General features: G+C 37.6%; 1 long non-coding RNA gene across 1 annotated transcript in view; it reads left to right on the top strand.

Moving 5' to 3' along the window:
- LOC105738524 overlaps positions 1-20190 on the top strand; it is a 43241-nt gene extending 23051 nt beyond the window's left edge. The window contains exons 2-3 of the long non-coding RNA XR_001114347.2: positions 17665-17846; positions 19849-20190. This is a non-coding gene — a long non-coding RNA (uncharacterized LOC105738524). The remainder of the gene's footprint in view (positions 1-17664; positions 17847-19848) is intronic.
- The last annotated feature ends 241 nt before the right edge of the window (positions 20191-20431 follow it).

Below are 20431 nucleotides of genomic sequence, written 5' to 3'. Positions count from 1 at the left end.
TTTTTTCTGGAGAAGCACTGGACGAATAAAAATGTTCTGATAGTTGCATCATGAAACTATGGGAGAGAGGCACATTGTATTAGACGCTGTCTCCATACAAAATATCTTAAATCACCAAAGTATAAATGCATTAAATTTATGGATCAGAATGTAAAGAGCTGATTTCATCAACTTTTGATATTTCTATTACATTTTAATATTATGTATCATATCACCCATATTATATATATATATATATGCACTCTATAGAGTGCATACTCTGTGTAGGCCAGGCCCTGTCTGAGCATCTTATGTGTAGCCTAGTATAGTTCACTAGAACTCTATGAGGGAAGCACAATTAGGAGGAAAGTGAAGCACCCAGAGGTTAATGACTTGTCTGAGGTTACAAAATTAGTCAGGTGACAAGATTGGACCCTATGCAACTGGCTCCTGAGCTATGGGAAGAACCCAAATCTATACCACTGGTGCTCCAGCTGTCACCTCCTCCAAAGGCTCACCTGCACTGCATCATGCTTTCCTTCCCCAGCAGACACCCCTGGGAAGCACTTCCTCCATGGAGGGTGACCATCCGCTCTCTCGCCTGGCAAGGGACTGGAGTCTCCCAAATAGCTGGAGGAACACACAAGTGCTTTGGTCAGATCGTGACTAAATTTATAAAAGTATTCAATGCACGAGCTCAAAATCTTTTCTGCTCTCTGGATAGAGTACAACAATTTCTTTTTCTATAAATAGACATGAAATTAAAAATGAGGGAAAATAATTTAATACTTTATTTTATAAAATTAAGTAATCAAATTCCTCCTAAAAGGAGAACAGCGCCAGATTTCTCAATGTTGTTAATACTATGTTTAGTACTTTAAAAGCTCAATATACAATCTCTTGACATTTTCTAATTTTACTGCTTGAATATTTAGAATAGAAAATTACATTTTTTCATGTTTTCATTCTCTTTATGGCCAAATTTGAAAGACATTTAAACTTCAAACTGCCAAATCTGCCCTTATTGGTTTAGTTCTTTTCCAAGTAATACTAAGACTTTTGTAAGTGTTCATATAAATAATTATGTGAAAAACGCTCACCATATTAAGTGCAAAAGACGAGCTGTAAAGTTCTCTATGGTATTATATCTTTTTTGGTAAAATGAATTAAAATATATATAAATACATACAGAAAGGAGGAAAGGGAGAGAGAAAATCAAATTCAAGAAAATAAGAATATTAACAGTGATTATAACTGAGGACTTTCTATCTGAGCATTGAGAATTTGGGATATTTTTAATTCCTTATTTTTTCTTGTATCTGTTTTCTAAACTTTCTGAATTACTTTTACAATGAGAAAATAAACATACTATTCTTACAATAAGAACTAACATGTATTAGGTGCCAAGTGCTACCCTAGGTGCTCTACACGTATTAATTTGTTGTAATTCTAACATCAACTCTTTGACATGGACAGTGTTATTATTCTCATTTTACATATGAGAAAACCGAGGCAGAGGGTGATTCCATAGAGCCAGGCATCTGGGTTTCAGACCTGTGTTCTGAACCTTCCAGTGCCTGGACTTAATGAAATAGTAAGTCCCCCACTTTCATTAAGTCCATTAAGTCCCTACCATATAAGATGCCAACCCCTATGCTCTCTGTTTCAATTTTTTGCTTGAAATCCTTTAACCTGGCGCCAGCCATAATCTCCTGTTGGTCAGGCAGTCTCCTCATATCTCCTGGGTATTTGGCTTACAGTTACTCTGAGAAGCAGAACACTCAGCTATAAAAAGGTAACTAACGTCACAGAGGAGCAGATGCCAAGGTCCAAATTTGAGCACTTCAGGGTCAGAAGAGGGGTTGATGGCTGAGTGCTCAGGGATCCTTCAAGAGGAGGAGGCTAAGGCCAGGCCTCAGAAGCTAGAGAGGTCAATGTAAAAGAAGATTAGCTTAATAGCTGTTGATGGCAACTTGGTTTTCAAAACAGTATATGCATTAATTATCATTCAAAAAATTCTGAATTCTTTTCAAAAATAATTTTAACAACCTTTTTTTTTTTTTTTTTTTTGAGATGGAGTCTCACTGTATCGCCCAGGCTGGAGTGCAGTGGCATGATATCTCAGCTCATTGCAACCTCTGCCTCCCAAGTTCAAGCAATTCTCCTGCCTCAGCTTCCTCAGTTGCTGGGATTATAGGTATGTGCCATGATGCCCGGCTAATTTTTATATGTTTAGTAAAGATGGGGTTTCACCATATTGGCCAGGCTAGTTTCAAACTCCTGATTAACATACATTTTTAAACTGAGATAGAAGTTTTCCTGCATATAGCTGCCCAATGGTTCTATGGTGGATACCATCCCAGTGAGCCATTTGCCGTTAAACTTTCTAGCACAGTAAGAACTATCAGTCTCAGACATGGTCTTACCTAAAACTGCAGGAGTGTTACATACAGCCTTTGGGTACTCTAGATAAATACAGTTGCCTGAGATGAACAGACTGGGGTCTGATCTGGTTTTGAATATATATGCATATATATTCAGTATATATTGTATATATTTATATTCACATATAAATATATAGAACAAATTCTTATTCATTACCAACAAAATCAGAAAGATTAGAACATACAGAAAAGCACAAAGAAAATAGAGATCACCATAACCTTACAATTCAAAGATATCCACTGTTGATGGTTTTAGTGTATTTAGTTTCAGTTCTCTTCCTTAACCAGTCTTAAGTTAATGCTATCAGGCAGTCCACTCATATACTTTGACTATTTAGCTTACAGTTTCCATGAGAAGGCAGAGTGCTCATTTACAAACCCCCCTCACGCTCCCCCAACCCTCCCCATCTTTCAAATTCTGTATCCATCTATCTATATACTGATTTCTCTTTATATCCATCCATTATCTATTTTTCTATATATCTAACAAACATATGTTGTCTTCCCTCCCCCAAGATTCATTGGGGTATAATTGACAAAATAAAAATTGTATATATTTAAGGTGTACAATATGATGATTTGATATATTTTTGCATTGTAAGATGATTACCCCAACCAAGCTAATTAACATATCCATCATCTCACATGATTACCACTTTTTTGTAGTGAGAACACTTAATATCTACTATCTTAGCAAATTTAAAGTACATAATACAGTATTATTAACTGTAGTCACATGCCATGCAATAGATCCCCAAAATTTACTCATCTTATAACTGAGAGTTTGTACCCTTTGGCCAACATATACCCATTTTCCCCATCCTCTAGCTCCAGGCATCCCCTGGCTTCTACTCTACTCGCTGGTTCTATGTGAGTTCAACTTTTTCAGATTCCACATACAAATGAGCTATTGCTGTATTCATCTTTCTGTGTCTGGCTTATTCCACTTAGCATAATGTCCTGTGGGGTCATCTCTGTTGTCACAGATGGAAAGATTTCCTTTTCTAAGGCTGAATAATATTCCATCGTCTACATAATATATTTTTTCTTGATCCATTTATTTGTTGATGGACACAGGTTGATTCCATGGCTATTGTGAATAATGCATAAGGGTGCAGATATCTCTTCAAGATACTAATTTCATTTTCTTCATTTTATTTCATTTATATACCCTGAAGAGGGATGACTGAATCATGTAGTAGTTCTACTTTTAATTTTTTGAGAGACCTCCATTTTGTTTTCCATAATAGCTGTATCAATTTGCATCCTTGCCAACAGTGTGCAAGAGTTCCCTTTTCTCCACACCCTTGCCAACACTTTCCCCACACCCTTACCTCTTGCCTCTTTGATAATAGCCATTCTAACAAGAGTGTGGTGATAGCTTGTTGCGGCATTGATGTTCATTTCACTCCTTTAAATTTGTTTGGAAATAACTTCAAATGTATAGAAAAGCTGTAAGAATGTGACATTCATAAAAAGGGATCATATCACATATTATGTTTTATAATATGTTTATTTAATAATCTAGAAACTCTCCTCACATTCAGGCTTCTTGCTTCTTTTACAATTTAATGTGAATGTTAATGAGCGTTTCATTATTTGGAGCTAAAAGTAATTTATTTTTCCAATCCCAATCTGTCCCTTCCTTTCTTCCTTCCCTCTCCTTTCCTTCTTTCCTCTTTCCCTCCCTTCCTCTCCCCCCTCCTTTCTTCCTTCTTTCTTTCTTTCCTTCCCAATTTAACTAAGAACTAGAGGAAACTATTTTTACAATACCATATTTTAAATTTGGAGATAAGATCCCAAACATTTCATTGAATTTCTTACTATCAAACTTCATACTTTAAGAGAAAGTGAACCCAACATTTTGGAAGTTTTACTATTTGGAAGCATTGAAGCTTCTTCAGTTAACATCTCCTTAATTGTTTTTCTTTCCCTACCTGACCTCTGAAATACCTCTATCATTTAAAATTTCAGTTTTAAAGTTTCTTACTACTATTACTAACTTACCCACTCTGGATTTCATTCTAAGAATTCTGTAACCTTCACTTTTCTTTCTATTTCATATCTATTTGAACTAAGCAGAGAAGCTATACAAAGTATATTTTATGATTGCAAGACATTGAATTATAGGCATTGCAATAGCATCTCCAATATACATCTTCCCCTTCTTCTTTAATAAAATAACTCTCATTTTTTTTCTGAACAAATTACCATCCAGTTAAAGTATAACATTTCCAGGTATCTTTTGTAGCAAGGTAAAGCAATGCCAGTACAGTTTGACCAACGAGAAGTGAGTGGAAGTGTGCTACTTCTAGGAGGCCCTTAAAAGGAAGGAAGTTGGCCCTTCTTTTGCCTTTCCCTTCTTCTAGTGAAGGGAGTTCAAACAGCCATCTTGCATTAGAAAGTTAAAGCCATGTGCTAGTAATGGTGGAGCAGTAGGGAGAAGATCCAGTTCCTACTGCCCTGGAGACACTGCCATTGACTATCTCAGGACCTCTCTTATGTGACAAAGATATTTATATTTTACTTAAGAAATTATTTTGTAAAATTTAAAATGATATGTGGCCAAATCTCATCCTATCTAATACAGCTATTACATGCAAATGTGTGTGTGTGTGTGTGTGTGTGTGTGCATGTAAAGTTCAGGGATGAAGAAAGTCTAGAATATTCAAAGAAACAAACTTATTTCCAGTCTTGGGAGCAGGCTATGCACCATAGTAACAGTCAAGCCATCTTTTATACGTACTATATAGTTATATATGTCATTCTATGTATTTTTATATATATATATATATATAATAGATGTATTTACTTTTGAGAATACTGGAAAATATTTTCAAGTGTTAGAACTTTATAATAATTTTAGAGTCTGGGTCATATTTTAGTTTTTTGGGGCCTTTAATGAAGTCAAAGAAGTAAGCTTATTGGACCTTCTGATGGTAGGTGACATTTTTTTAACTTATTTGTACCCCATGCTCTTCATATTGAATCCCTTTTTTCTTTATGACAGCCTTCTAGGTTCAGTGTTTCCACTTTGTTCTCAGGATTGTAAGGAACCTCAGAGAGGTTAAGGAACTTTCCTAAGATCTAACATCTAAGAAGAAACAGGCAGAAATAAGATTCTACTCCCTTCCCCAATCATTCATAAAGGAACACACATTTCCTGAGTATTTAGTATGTAATGTGCACATTGCTGTGCAAAACACAAATGAATGCTAAAACAAACGTTTATCAAAAGGAGCCAGAAGGCTTAGAGGAGATACAAACTAAAGGACAAAAAAAAAATATGGACATGCGATACCACACCAGATTTACTCTCAGAGCCAGCAAATTCCAAGTAAGAGTGTAAAGTGTGGGATGAATCTCACCAGGATGGCTGCACTGGGGAAGCTGCGCAGCTGGGCCTGCAAGTAACGATGGAGTTGAAATAGGAGAGGATGGATGTTTCATGGAAACTCTTATTGGGATAAAAATATGGAAGTGGGAATGAGATCAGCATGGGTTTGAGACAGTGAAGAAACTGCCTAAGTAGAATTGTGGGAGCAGATCCACCAATGCTGAGGAATCAGGTAGAGCTACAGGGTGAGGCCGGGTTTGCAGGACCCTGAGAGTGCAGCAGAAGGTTCGAGGTAAGGAACTCATGGTGTCCAGAGATACCTCCTTCATTTATGGTTAAGGAACCAAGGCATTTTCATTTCCTACTCTTTAAATAAAATGGGCATTCCTTGTTGACTCAGGTTTATGATAAATAAAAAAAGAAATTGACTGGCTTAGAGGTTTTAAAACATTCCAGACTTTGTTTATACAGGGAAAGATTTTTCAAAGGTCAAACTTGAACTGCTGTAATCACCTTTATATATCCATGTTCAGTATTATTCTAGTTCCATAAACAAGCTTAAAATAGGAGTTGATAATACCACCAGATTTCAGAAGGGGAAGAGCTTCACATTTCTCTATATCTACAGCCAAATGCATTTTTTTCAAGCAGGGTCAGTATTTCTGGAGAAACTTTGCATTTTATGGAATGGGTTTAAGCAATTCACCAGAAATGACTCCAATTCTTTTTTTATGTAGAGTCAAGAATGGGGCTGTAGGAGTATATACATTCACATGAAAAGTTGCTTACAAATATTATACAAAAAATAGCATACTAAAATAGTAGTATAAAAATAGTAAAATTCCATTTTTAGATTAAAATATGTTTACAATATTTTTAATATTATAATATGCATAGGAAGGGTACATGGAGTATATAGCTATGGTTTTCTCTAGGGACTTGAAGATGGCTTTTTATTTTCCTTTTTGTGCTTATCTATGTTTTTAAATATTCCCACAAGAAATATGTATTCTTTGTGTAATTTTTCTTCAGGTTAGTATCTAAGGACATAAGAATTGGGGCATACACGGGGTGCTAAAAAATGGTTGTGTTTTAGGGCAGGATCAGAAAGGGATTTTATTGTTATGGGAGAGAGATAGGAAAAATAATGTCAATAATTTTCTTTAAAAGAATGACATGACAGCAAAATTATAACCCAGCAGTTCTCATGTATATATGGTTATGATGACTTCGGATAAGTTATCCAAACTTCTGTGGGCCTTATTCTCCCATATATAAAATGAAGACCTGGGTACTCTTTTTTATTATTATTATTGTACTTTAAGTTCTGGGATACATGTGCAGAACGTGCAGGTTTGTTAGTCCTGGGTATTCTTAATGTCTCTTCTAGCTGGAAAAAAAATTACTATGACAGATACCTTTCTCAATAGTCATGGAACTTGAAATAACTTCACCCACCTTTCCACCTCATACTGAAAGAAGGTTCTGATTCTCACCCACAAGCCCAGAAAAAATACATATTATCTAAGAGATGAACTTAGCCAGTCAAGTGTAGCCACTGGGATTCCCTTATATAAAACCCAAAAGTTTTTTAGGCCCTAGGATAAACTCAACTGCTACAATTACTAAGGAAAATCAAGTTATTTACTGGATTTTCTACTTTCAGGCAGAATTATACTTTCCTGTGCAAATTCCCTTGCCCTTTTGTTTCAGCAAATTTCCTCATCCTTGGATGTATGCCCCAGTGGATTGTGCTTTGCCTTGAGGACACCTCGTTCGGCAAGGTTTAGTTCACAAGATGAGTAGATAATGGGAAATCAGTGTCTCTACCCAGCACCTTTTTATATTTTTTCCTTATAACTTTTCTCAATTGTTATTATATCTGCCACTTATCATACTAAATCTTCCCACTCTTCAAAGTTTAGCATTCAGTTTCCCCAGGGAGTGTTATCCAAACTATTTTTTTCCACGGTAACCACTCCCCTGTAGGAGTTTTCATGCACTTATTTCCAATCCCACACAATTGAACACCCATGCTATCCTCTTGTCTATGTTATCTTCTACTTCTCTGTGCAAGCCTTTTTACTCTAGCTGGAATATGAAGACCTCAATAATAGAGACAGATTCTTTAACTTTTCTCACTGTCTAAGTAATGCCTGGTATATTGTTCAGGTCAGAGAAGATGGTGATGATAAAAGACAATTTTGATTGATGAAAGTCACCAATTTTGTTTTACATTTTTATTTTTATTTTTTATTTTTTTATTTTTTGAGATGGAGTCTTACTCACTCTGTTGCCCAGGCTAGAGTGCAATGGTGCCATCTCAGCTCACTGCAACCTCTGCCTCCCAGGCTCAAGCAGTTCTCCTGTCTCAGCCTCCTGAGCAGCTGGGATTACAAGTGTGAGCCACCACATCCGTCTGATGTTTGTATTTTTAGTAGAGACGGGATTTCACCATCTTGGTCAGGCTGGTCTTGAACTCCTGACCTCAACTAATCCACCCACCTAGGCCTCCCAAAGTGCTGGGATTACAGGGGTGAGCCACCACACCTGGCCTGAAAGTTAACATTTATTGATCAAGTTTACTTTTGCCAGGTATTGGAATCCAATATAGTGCCTGCAGCAGGTATAGAAAAAGACCAACACATAAACCTAAAGTTTTAATCTCATGAATTTTGTGATTCAGGAAAAGGGAGCTTTGCCTCTACCATCACAAATACCACCTGAACTCTCTCCTGATACTCCAGCAGTAGCCTTGTGGAGACTGGAATAACTTGGGCTTCTGGTAAGGCATACCATGAAGCAAATCAGTAGAAAAGTAGCAAAAAAGCAAGATATCTGAATGCCTTGAAAAATCAGAAAAGAAAGAAAAGGTCATGGATTTTGGACTATAGAACACGGAAAGATGTCTTAGAAATAATCAGTGAAGTCATCATTTTATAGAAGAGCAAAGTAAGGCTCAGGGATTAACTTGCCTAAGGTACATAGATGGTAGAATCAACACCAAAATTATGTCTCTGGCCTCTGAAGTCCAGGATTCTTCCTAATCTGATCACAATTTATTTTTAATACAGCATTCTAATGAAAGAGATGCATTAAATAACTGTATTCATTTTCTACCAGCAAGCAAAGTGTCCTAGAAGAAGGAAGAATATGCAGTGGAATGATCCAACTCCCCTAGTTCCCATGATGCACTGGTTTCCTCTCTTCATGCCAGTAGTATGGTTCCATTTTTATATTCCACAGTTCTAAAATCAACACTAAGATTAAAACTAAACAATCAAACCAAAAGAACATACCATTATTTCAACTTTTGGTTAATATTAGGAATGACTCATGAGGTAATTCCTGAGCACTTACATTATGTGGTACGGGAGTCCTCTGCACAAGTGGGCTTAAAATCCTTCATGAACATTCTCTAAGGCCTAAAAATATGTTTGTTAAACAATCTTCTAAAATAGTGTTCTTAACCTAATCAGTTTTACCAACATTACATTGTTGTTGCACTTGGTTGTGTGTGGTCCACTGGAAATAGTGTAGTCATCTAAGACCTAAGCAGGCCAAATCCTCTTACTGATTCTGTCATAGGAACAATAATTGGAGAACATCCATAGTTATTATTATGCGGTTGATGTGATGAATTCAGTTGTTAGCTGTTGAGATTGTCTACATCTTTAGAACATTTAGGGAACTAAAGAGAGATTCTTTTGCTGGCCAGTGACTCTTGTTAGCTTGGTTTGGGTGAGATACAGTGTCTAGATAAGCCCTTGCTTATGGCATTGACTGAATAGCTTATTTCACACCTATATAATAAGACATTAATTTTACTTCTTCACTAATTGATTCAATAAATCAGCACTCCATGAGTCATCACTATAGAAACAAACAGTAAACATTCTGTTTTTTTCCATTGAATCTCCAGAGGCGGATTAAAAAGATTTTCAAAGGAAAGACTCTAGAGTCCCCAAGTAAACATTTCAGAAAGTGGCTAGAGTGACATTCTCCTGCAAGTCCTTTACACCAGCTTGACTTATCCCCCAAAAAGTAGGATATGGCTATTACAATCCCCATTTGCCGATGAGAAAAGTGAAGTTCAGAAAGTTTGAGTAATCTGCCTAAAACCACCTCTAGCAAGTGATGGAGTTACAGAGCTAAGTGTGGTGTTCACATGTTCAAAGTTCATAAAATTCCTGGCATATTCCACTTCTTGCCTTACACAAAGAAAACAAAATGAAACAAAATAAAAAAATAGATACACTTGACTGTCATTTATTCTCATAAAATTATAGAGGAAATGCAAATACATCCCACTTTCAAAGCAGAGCAACTTTAAAAACCTCTAGTATGCAAAAACTAAACGTGATCATCTCTCTTATCAGGTCAACAGTTTGGTCAAAGTAGGCAATGTATGTACATATGATATCTGGAGCTTATTTTAAGTTTCTGGTAAGTCTGTGCAAATATACCATTTTGGAACTGCAAGGCTTATGACAAAGGATTATCTTTCTTTTTTTCAACTTTAATTTTAAGTTCAAGGGCACAAGTGTAGGTTTGTTACATAGGTAAACTTGTGTCATGGAGGTTTGTTGTACAGATTATTTCATCACCCAGGTACTAAGCCTAGGACCCATAAGTTGTTTTTCCTAATCCTCTCCCACTCTTCACCCTTCAGTAGGCCTCAGTGTGTGCTGTTCCCCTCTGTGTCCATGTGTTCTCATCATTCAGCTCCCACTAATATGCGGTATTCGGTTTTCTGTTCCTGTGTTAGTATGCTAAGGATAATGGCTTCCAGCTCCATCCATGTCCCTTCAAAGGACATAATCTCATTCTTTTTTATAGCTGCATAGTATTCTATAGTGTGTATGTACCACATTTTCTTTATCCAGTCTACTATTGATGGACATTTAGGTTGATTCCATGTCTTTGCTATCGTGAATAGTGCTGCAATGAACATACATGTGCATGTGTCTTTATAATAGAATGGTTTATATTCCTTTGGGTATATACCAAGTAATGGGATTACTGAGCCAAATGGTATTTCTGTCTTTAGGTCTTTGAGGAATTGCCACACTGTCTTCCACAATGGCTGAACTAATTTACACTTCCACCAACAGTGTATAAGCGTGGCATAGGGTTATCTTTCTCTTTTCCCTTTGTACCAAAGCCTTATCTTTTATGTTATAACAGTATTTCTCAAACTGCATATTGATGTCAATAAGTGCACAGAGAAAAAAAAACAACAAAATTTTGAAAATATGTTCAGAAAACATTGGAATACATGTAGTTTGTGTTTCTCTGCTTCAGAACTTCTCAAGACCTTAATATGTTAGTGCTCATGGACTGGTTCTCAAGTGTATTTGACCACAGGACCTTTTCTCTTTTTTTTTTTTTTTTTTTTTTTTGAGGAATACATCCGTAACCATCTTATGTCTACTGGAACATGCTTTTGAAAATACTGCCCATTTCAACGTTAGTTTCTTGGAGACCCTAAAGTCTCAGAATTCCCAAGTTTTGTAGAATATAGGATAGTATCTGCATCTATGACTATAAACCTTGTGACTAACTTATAACTTAAGAAAATGCTTCCAAAATGTGCTAAATAGATTTCTATTAGCATAAGTCAAATAAATATATACAGTGCTTGTTGAGGAAATCTTCAACAACAAATCTAGATCTTTCCATAACCGGTCCTTTCCTATCACTCAGGAATTCTCTGACCATCCAATCTCAATCTCTTTTTGCCTCCTTCACATTCCTTGAATCGATTTTTATTACATAACCCTGTTTAAGTTTCCTCATAGCATTTATCAGTATCTGAAATCATTTTACTGTTTTGTCTTGACTTAGAATCTAAGATGCATGAAAGTTGAGTCATTTATGTTTCCAACAGCTACTATGGTGCCAAGTACATATAGAATAGAAAGTTACTTCATTCATTCATGTATTCACTCATTCAACAAATATTTACTGAACACTTACCATGTGCCCAAAACCATTCTAGTTCTAGATCCAGCAATGAGTAAAACAGACATCAGTTTACTCCTTGAATTGTGTGTACATTAGATTTGTTTTATTTAAACAAGACTTTGCATTCCCTTTGAGGATGGCATGTTTTAAACCAGTGTAGTTATTATTTAAAATTCAAATTATTAATAACTAATTTACCTAATTTTGTAAACATAAATTTTCATATGGCTTGTTTTTCTGTAGTTTGTAGTTATTTGTTTAAAATCAAAGAGCCAAAAATTTTATGTATATCATCTCATTTAATCCTGACAACAGACCTGTGGGGTGGAGACTATTACCTCCATTTGATACATGAAGAAAGTGGGGTTATAGAAATAACTTTCCCAAGACACTTAACTGGTAGATAGGTAATATCTGAATATAAGTCCAGTAGATTTGAAATCAAAGCCCACATGCTTTTCTACCACATCCACTGCCTACTTGTGATATTAGTATAACCCAACAGTTATTAATAGAGAAAAAAGCCAGTAACACCAAAAAAATGCCTTAAGTCAATGAGTCCCTTGTGTTGCATTTTATGATTGTGTGAATTCCCTCTGATGCTTTGCATTTGGACTCCATTTCAAAGTTCTGGGCAATCCATCTTATTAACTCCCAGTGATCCATCAGGACCACAGGCAGGTGTCTGCACCACCTCAGAGGTAGTGACTTCTATATTTCTGACAGTTACTGTCTTCCTGGAGAATAAGACCATGTGGTATATTTTGTTGCAAGGATGCTGCAAAGGGAAGATAAAACCAACAAAGGAGCTGAAAGCAATCAAAGAAAAGAGGACAATAAGGAGAATAAAGACAAGTTCAAAATAAGCTAAATTTGGAAATCACTTGAAGCTCCATTGTTCAAGTTACAAAATTTGTCTTGCTTTCCAGCAGTCCAAGTTCTGCTGACTTGATGTGTGACCTTACCAGGTCTCCTTGCCCTTCTCGGTGTCAAGTTTATGACACTATGGAGGGTGAAACCAGTCCTGGGCTGCTGAACTCTGGCTTCTTTAATGTGGCATAATGAACCTGGTATGTTTACATAATTGTTATTTGGGATTTTTCCATTATATACAGCCAAATATAATTCTAAGTGATACAATCAGTGTATGTTTTTAGTATTTAAAAAGCTACATTTGAAAAGCTCCTTGAGAACTGACAAAATACTCAAAGAATTTCAAAAGTGGCAGTATAAATAGTTATGAGGAAAAGAATACTAAGGAAGAAGGCAAGAAGAGAGGAGAAGGAGCGAGGTTGAGCAGACTGAGGATGAGGAAGAAGGAGGAGGAGAAAAAGGAAGAGAAGAAGGGGGAGGGGGAGGGAAGTGGAAGAGGAAGGAGGAATTAGAAAAAGAAGAAGATATAGAAGAAGGAAAAGAAAAAGAAGAAGGAGAAGAAGAAAAGAAGAAGCAGAAGAAAAGAGGAAGGAGAATAAGAAGAAGAATAAAGAAAAGGAGGAAGAGAGTGGAGAAAGGGGAGGAACAATAACAGCAAGAAAAGGACAAGAATGAAAAGATTCCATTCAAATGTAGACTGAAACTCCTTCACTGACATTCAAATCATATTTGCCAAAATCTTGGTAACTGTGGAGCTCTCCTTATTTATAGAATACAATTTTTCCCAAAGATTTCATTGTTACATTCTTCTAGCATTCCTGTCCAAATCTATAAAACTAAGGCTCAAAGTTCCAATTGCATATGTTAGATTGGTGCAAAATTAATTATTTTTAATGGCAAAAACTGCAATTACTTTTGCACCAAGCTAATGATGAGCCAGTAACATTTCTCTCTTTTAAGCTAACTTGATCAAACCCAGAGAGATCATTCATTAACTCAATTTTATCAATTAATACTAATCTAAGTATTCTGGGAATGTTTACAAATGAACCTTCTTTTCACTTTCCTCACTGAGGCCAAAATCTTCCTGGGGTTTGTTTCTGACTTCAATATTTTCTTCAAGCTTCATGTCAAAATCGTTTCTCTCTGTCCCTTTGATCCTCCCATCTGAAGTAGGTTGGCCCTACCCTGAGAGTCTACAGGTCCAATCCTATCCACCAAAGACTGGTTAGAAGGTGCTTGTGGAGGATGACGGCTATTCCCTAAAAGAAGACTATAATGCTTGCCATGCTGATACTTGGCTAGGGTGTATGACTTACTTTGGCCAATGCAAATGGGACAAAAAGAAAATGTGAGAAATAGAAAAGCTTCTGTTCACTCCCACTCCTTGATTAGAGAAACAGTCTCTCGCAGAAGGAGAGAAAATATGAAGGGAAAATAAAGAAGAGAGGTCGCAGAGGAAAGAGGAGGCGGCATGACCGAAGGGAACAGGAAGAGGAGCCAGGTCAGTGTCTGAGGATGGCCTAGCCTCTACTTCATCAATATCTCCCATTGGCCACAGCTGCGGACAAAAGGAGGCACCATCGTAGTGCCCCAGGCTACACTTTGGGAGCCCTGTACTCAAGTGCCACACTAACTTTCCTTCCTGCTGGCACAGGATGAAGATTTTCCTTCAGCAACAATGGCACTTTGCCTGTTTATCAGTAGGTGTGATCTTCATTTGAGCCCTGTATCTTTGTTTCAGCCAAGATCGACTTGCTTTTTGTGAATAATCCCCTACCTTATCCTCCACCACCTGCCAGCTGCCTCTACCACTCACAACACTCAAAGGCCCTCAGGACCCAGCAAGCTTGCAGGATAGAGCTAAATGGTAAGGAGAAGCCTTCCAGGCTTGGGTTTTGCATGGGCTAAACAAATTGAGCCCTAAACTGTCACCATGGTTGAATATCCTGCTGTCATTCCTACTATTTGTTAAGCCTGAGCTTGCTCCTCCAATGCTTAATCTTTTGGTTTAGCAGCTGTCTTCAGGTTCATGTTCCTACATGTGTCTCCCCTTCAGTAACTGACCCTTGGCTTCGTTTGCAGTTTCCAGTGCCTAATATGACTACACAAAACCATTTCATTTCCCTTCATATTGCGGTCAGCTCAGTCCTGGATCAGCCATCCTTCACCTGGCAGCCTTTTTGCCTTCTGCAGGTGAGCCTTCTTTTTAGCACAAGAATTAGAGAGGAGCTAATCAACATCGAGCAATTCACAATCACAATGTTGTGTTCTTATTTTCTTCTTTACTAGAGAAGAAGCCAAAACAAAAGAAAAACAAATTGTTACAGAGCTTCACTTGTGAAATCTCCTGGTTTTGCAAGTCAGAGGGCAGTCAGTCTAGCGTCCTTTGCTCCAGCCCCATCCTGTTTTTGGCTTTTGAAGCTAGTGCTTGTGTTGTTATTAATTTGCACCAAATGGATGCTTAGCAACAATCAAACATGATGTATTAAATATAAAACTACTTTCTGAAGGAGCTCAGAATCACAAAACAAGCTCATTGGAACAAAGCTCTTGAAAACCCATGTAAATAGAACATAAAAATCTGAAAGATATATGAAGATCATTTCACCACATTCCATTTATTGGTGAATAAGCTAGAGTAAAACAAATCAATTAAATTTTTAAACTGGTTTAAATTAATTTGGCTTCATTTCATTTTATGGTATTTGCTCTCCAAACTGAGGAAACTCAGTTTAGTTTTCTTCATGGCATGGTAACAGAAATAATTTTCAAGTGATGTTGAAGCTTATTTAAGTCTGATCCAAATGACAACATAGCATTTAAATTATGTTATATAACTCTTATGTAAACGTACAAGATAAGTTATCTGCTGGAACTAACAACTTCCAAATTTTAGTGGCTTAACATTGTAAAAGTATATTATTTGCTATTTTTACATTTCAATGTGGGTTGTGCTGGGAGGAGGTGACCCTTCTCCATACAGTCATTTAGGGATCCAGACTTCTTCTATTTGTTTCTCCACCATCCCCTGTAGCCTGAGAACCATCACTGAATCCATAATTCCTGCTGGTAGGTGGAGGAAGAAAACAGAGCAGTGCATGGAAGCTTTTATTGTGGGCCGGCCAGGCCTGGAAGTTAGTTGCACGTCACTTCTGTCCACATTGTTGGTCAGAACTCAGTCACAGGGCCACACCTTGCTGCAAAGGAGCCTACAAAAATGCAACGCTGCCTGTCTCCAGAGGAAAGGGGAGTCAGTTTGGTGAGAAAGTTTCAGACCTCAAGAGATTGGAAAAGGCTCCTTGCTCAGCAAAAGAAAACCAGAGACGGAAGAAAGTGTCTCTGTGTGAAAGAACAAAGGCACAAAGCAAGGGATCTGCAGTCTTCAGCATTAAAGAAAACATGGATAATAACATTTTTAAAGGGCTGAGAACATGTCTCAGATGATAGCCCCTCCTTTGGGTTCTGGAAGGTGTAGATGTGATGCCCACCACTGAGGGGTAACCCAACACTTCAGTCACTCTCAAATATTAACAGTAGCAGTTATTTCAGCATCTATTATGTTTATGATGTTTGTGCTGTTACTTCCACAATTTTTATGTTTAATTTTATTTATATAACCTTATGATAAGAATGTATGCCCCATATTTCAGAAAGTCCTGGGAACACTTGTGGTGTGTGTGTGTGTGTGTTTGTGTGTGTGTGTGAGAGAGAGAGAGTTGGTGGGAGTAATGGATGAATTTTGAGAAGGGAAGCAGGCAGTGAGCTAAAATATTCTAGTGAAAGCAATATTTCATAGCAACTAATTGCCTCAGAGAATTTGTGGAAGGTTGAATAGACTCTTTTATCCAACTATACTATCAAGCATTAGAAATGCTAGTTATTGCCTACTGATGTCTATTTTGTTGGAAATATATTGAAATCTGTAGCATCTACTGCTCTTACCACTTTCTACATGTCAATTCATAATTCTGAAGATTGGCCCTGTGGGATAATGGAATGTTGATGGAATTCAGTAGATATTTTCAGAGTAAAATCACTGAAGAATCTTGATAACGTGACTAAGAAGCTAGAAAAAGTGAATGCTGCTTATTCCTGTTTAAGTTTCCTTTCTCTGATTATATATTATTGATGGCAGTGTAGAAAGTATGAAAACACTTAGAGAAAACAGATTTTTAAAGTAAAAACTAAAAATGCACTAAACCATCCTCCTGGTGGACAGCACTGCTCCATGATATTTTAAAAGTCTCAGATACATTTGGGCTTAGAAATTACTGGAAGAGATCATTGTCTCCTTAGTGTGTAGAGATGCGGGAATTTGAAAGCTTTCAATGCAGCATCTGAAATATCTCCATCTGACTCACACCCTGGGGGAAAAGCGCTGACAGTGTCTATACAGGAGGAAGCAGAGACACAGTTAAGAGCACAGATTCTGCAGCCAAAATACCTGCATTGAATTCTGACTCGCTATCTACTACCTATGTGACTTTAGGCAAGTCACCCAACCTCTCTGTGTTGGTTTCCTCTTTTGAAAAATGGAGATAATATTAGTAGCTATCTCAAAGTCTTGTAATAGGTATGTGATGTTAGGCAGGCTTTTGGGAGGGATATAGTCCCTCTGTAATAGCAACATCCTTGAGGGCAGGGTGCATTCTCTCTCTGTCTCTCTCTCTCTGTCTCTCTCTGCCTCCTTCTCCCGTCACTTCAGTGTGGCCATTCTTTTGGTTCATTGTAGATAATGACCGGATGAATGTTCTCAAACATAGTCTCTGGCTTTCCATGAAGCTGCCTTAAATGACACATTATACTATAGAGAAAGTTCAGCAAAATCTCAGTGTGTAGAGTCTTACAAATTGAATTATCATTTTAGGGCTCACCTAAAAACATTTTTATGATGTTTAATCCATTTGTGTTTCCAACCCTGACCTACAGGGGACAATGCCTTGCTTTTATTTTTTACTTGTTTTTCTTTTTTGGCTAGATGACAGATTAACACAGGATGGGAAAAGAACGCCAAAAATGCAACTTGGGGACTAAACCACCATTTTCGTCTTTTATGTTTAGTTTTGATCTTGACCTCCTGGAGCATTTTCATGGAAAAGGCAGTTCCAGGATTCTTTGTGGCCTCTTCCACAGGAGAAAGTAAAGGAGTTAGAGGCCTCTAAAAATTTAGTTATTGAAGAACTGAAGTTATTCACAGCAACCTGGCAGAAGAGAATGTGAAATACGTGGGTCTCAGATAAGAGGTTTGTTCATCTAGAACGGTGAGCGAGAATCAGGATGTCTAAGACTGAGAAGCAGAGTGGCAGCAGTTCCAGCTACTGGAGAAACACAAAAATAGGAATCCAGAAAAATGACAACTAGAAGTTTCCTGGGTCTGACAGTGTTGAGAGCTGCAGTGAATAATGACTTCAATTTACAGGAAAACGTAAATAGAAGGGGTCAGGAAGTTGACCCAGAAATGTCTTTAATCATTACTGTGTCTTATAACTGTATGGCACTTTATCAGCTACAGAATTCATGAAGTGATTGGATCTAAGCAGTAGGGTGGGGTAGCAGGTATCCTTGTTTTGTAGGATAAGAACTGTGGCTCGGGAGACTGAGTAGAAACAGAGCTAGTAAATGGATGAGCCAGAATCAGAATGGAGAGGTTTGGGTCAAAATTAAATGTTCTTTCCACTGCTCTGAGCTGCCTGGTACTTTATCTGCTGCATGACAAAAGGTGCAGAAAGATCTATAGCAGTGACATTAATGCCACAAATTCTGCTTTCAATGGGCACCTACTGATGCGACACATTTTGTGCAACCATATATGTACAGCAATCATAGAATGTGACACATGTAGGAGGTCTGAGAACTCCTCTATTATAGCCCAGACTTCTCAGTTACTGAAGAGAAAATCCTTAAGGTGTGACTCAGGAAACAACAGGAAGCTGGGTTAGAGCTTTGTTCCTCTATTCCTACTATTCAGTCCAGGATGGAAGCCTTCATTCTTTATCCTGGGTGTGCCCCACAGGAGAGGGGCTGTTCTCTCTTCAGTGTTGCAAAGGAAAACATTGCCATAGAGCTCTTTTTCTTGAGTGAAAACCATGCTTCCATTTCTTCTGATGAGGAAATAAAGTTGAAAAATTGAACAACATTGCTTATTTCTACCAGCGTAGGTAACTACAAAATAAGAATCCCTGGTTTCTTACCTAAACTCACTCAATAAAGTATTGCAAACAATTTCAGAATGCTTATTTTATGAATCAGTTTGTCACATTTCTTGGAACTGAGGACCAAAATCAATATTTCCTTGTAAGCATGGTTCTTATTTGTTCTTGAAAGAAGAAAAGTAGTGCATATAAAGTACTTACACAATGCCAGATACAAAGAAACAATCAATCCATGTTTAGTATTATCTTTAACTCACTCTATAGCATCACTCTATCGAGACATATAAACCTTCAGAATGCACTACTATAGCAATTTAGTTGTTCCATTTGTTCTTTGCTGCACTAGAAGAGTAGAATGTAATGATTTCTATTACTTTCTGGATATGTTTGCCATGTAAGCCATTTCTGTCCATACAATTTATTTGTTTTGAGATGGAGTTTCACTCTTGTTGCCCAGGCTGGAGTGCAGTGGTGCCATCTTGCCTCACTGCAACCTCCACCTCCCGGGTTCAAGCGATTCTCCTGCCTCAGCCTTCCAAGTAGCTGGGACTACAGGCATGTGCCACCACGTCGGCTAATTTTGTATTTTTAGTAGAGATGGGGTTCCACCTTGTTGGCCAGGCTGGTCTCAAACTACTGATCTCAAGTGATCCACCCGCTTTGGCCTCCTAGTGCTGGGATTACAGGTGTGAGCCACCGTGTCTGGCCAAACATACAATTTAGATAGGCTGTGGTTTTTAGAAATCGTCAATACCAGCTTTTAAAGATCAAGGAGAATTGAGTTACAGGGACACCACAGAGAAGCCTGAAGAAGGGACCAAGAGTGGTTTTCCCTAGACTAGCAAGATCTTCCACTAGACTGGCAAGAGAGGAGATGGCTGAGCCCTAGAGACCTGAGTCCTGAAAGGTCTGATGGAACTGTGAGACCAAAAAGTCAGGGCAGAAGGGAACGCAGGCTCCAGTGCTCCTAGCCATGCTGAGTGAGGCCTAGAAACCACAGGGCACCATGGGATTTCAATGGACTGTAATGGTGACAGAGGCAAACTTGAAATCCTGGTGAATGGAGGTGCTTGTCCCTCTTTCTAGGTAACAGGTAATATCCCTAATTCCACGGTGATGCTGAGAAGCAGAGGGCGCCCTCACAAGTAGTTTCTCATAAGGAATTTGCAGCTGGCCTACGAGAACAGGACCACAGAATCAGGAATCGTGGTGTTTTATAGGGTATGTAAAAGTTGTATTTTTTGCACATCTGTCTTGTATTCTGAGTCATAGTCCTCACATTGTTTATCCTTCACAATAGCTTTTTTTTTTTAACAGCATTATGGAGATAAAGTTTAAATGGCATATAATTCACCCATTTAAAGTGTAAGATTCAATGGCTTTTAGTATATTCACAGAGTTTTACAAGTGTTACCACAATCAATTAAAAAATGTTCATTGCAAATTTCAAATAAACAATACAGTAAGGTTAACTATAGTCACCAGGTTATACTTTGGATTGCCAGAAATTATTCATCTTTTAACTGAAAGTTTGTATCCTTTGACCAATATCTCCCAATTTCTCCCACTCCTCAGTCCCTGGCAACCACCATTATTTGTTAAGAGAGTAGATCTTGAATGTTGTCAACACACACACACACACAACTCTGTGAGGTGATGGATGTATTAACTTGATT

This window comes from Nomascus leucogenys, chromosome 22a (assembly GCF_006542625.1).
Source record: "Nomascus leucogenys isolate Asia chromosome 22a, Asia_NLE_v1, whole genome shotgun sequence".
NCBI classification, from domain to species: domain Eukaryota; kingdom Metazoa; phylum Chordata; class Mammalia; order Primates; family Hylobatidae; genus Nomascus; species Nomascus leucogenys.
Note: the sequence above shows the minus strand (reverse complement) of the source record. Positions and strands in the feature narration are given on the sequence as shown.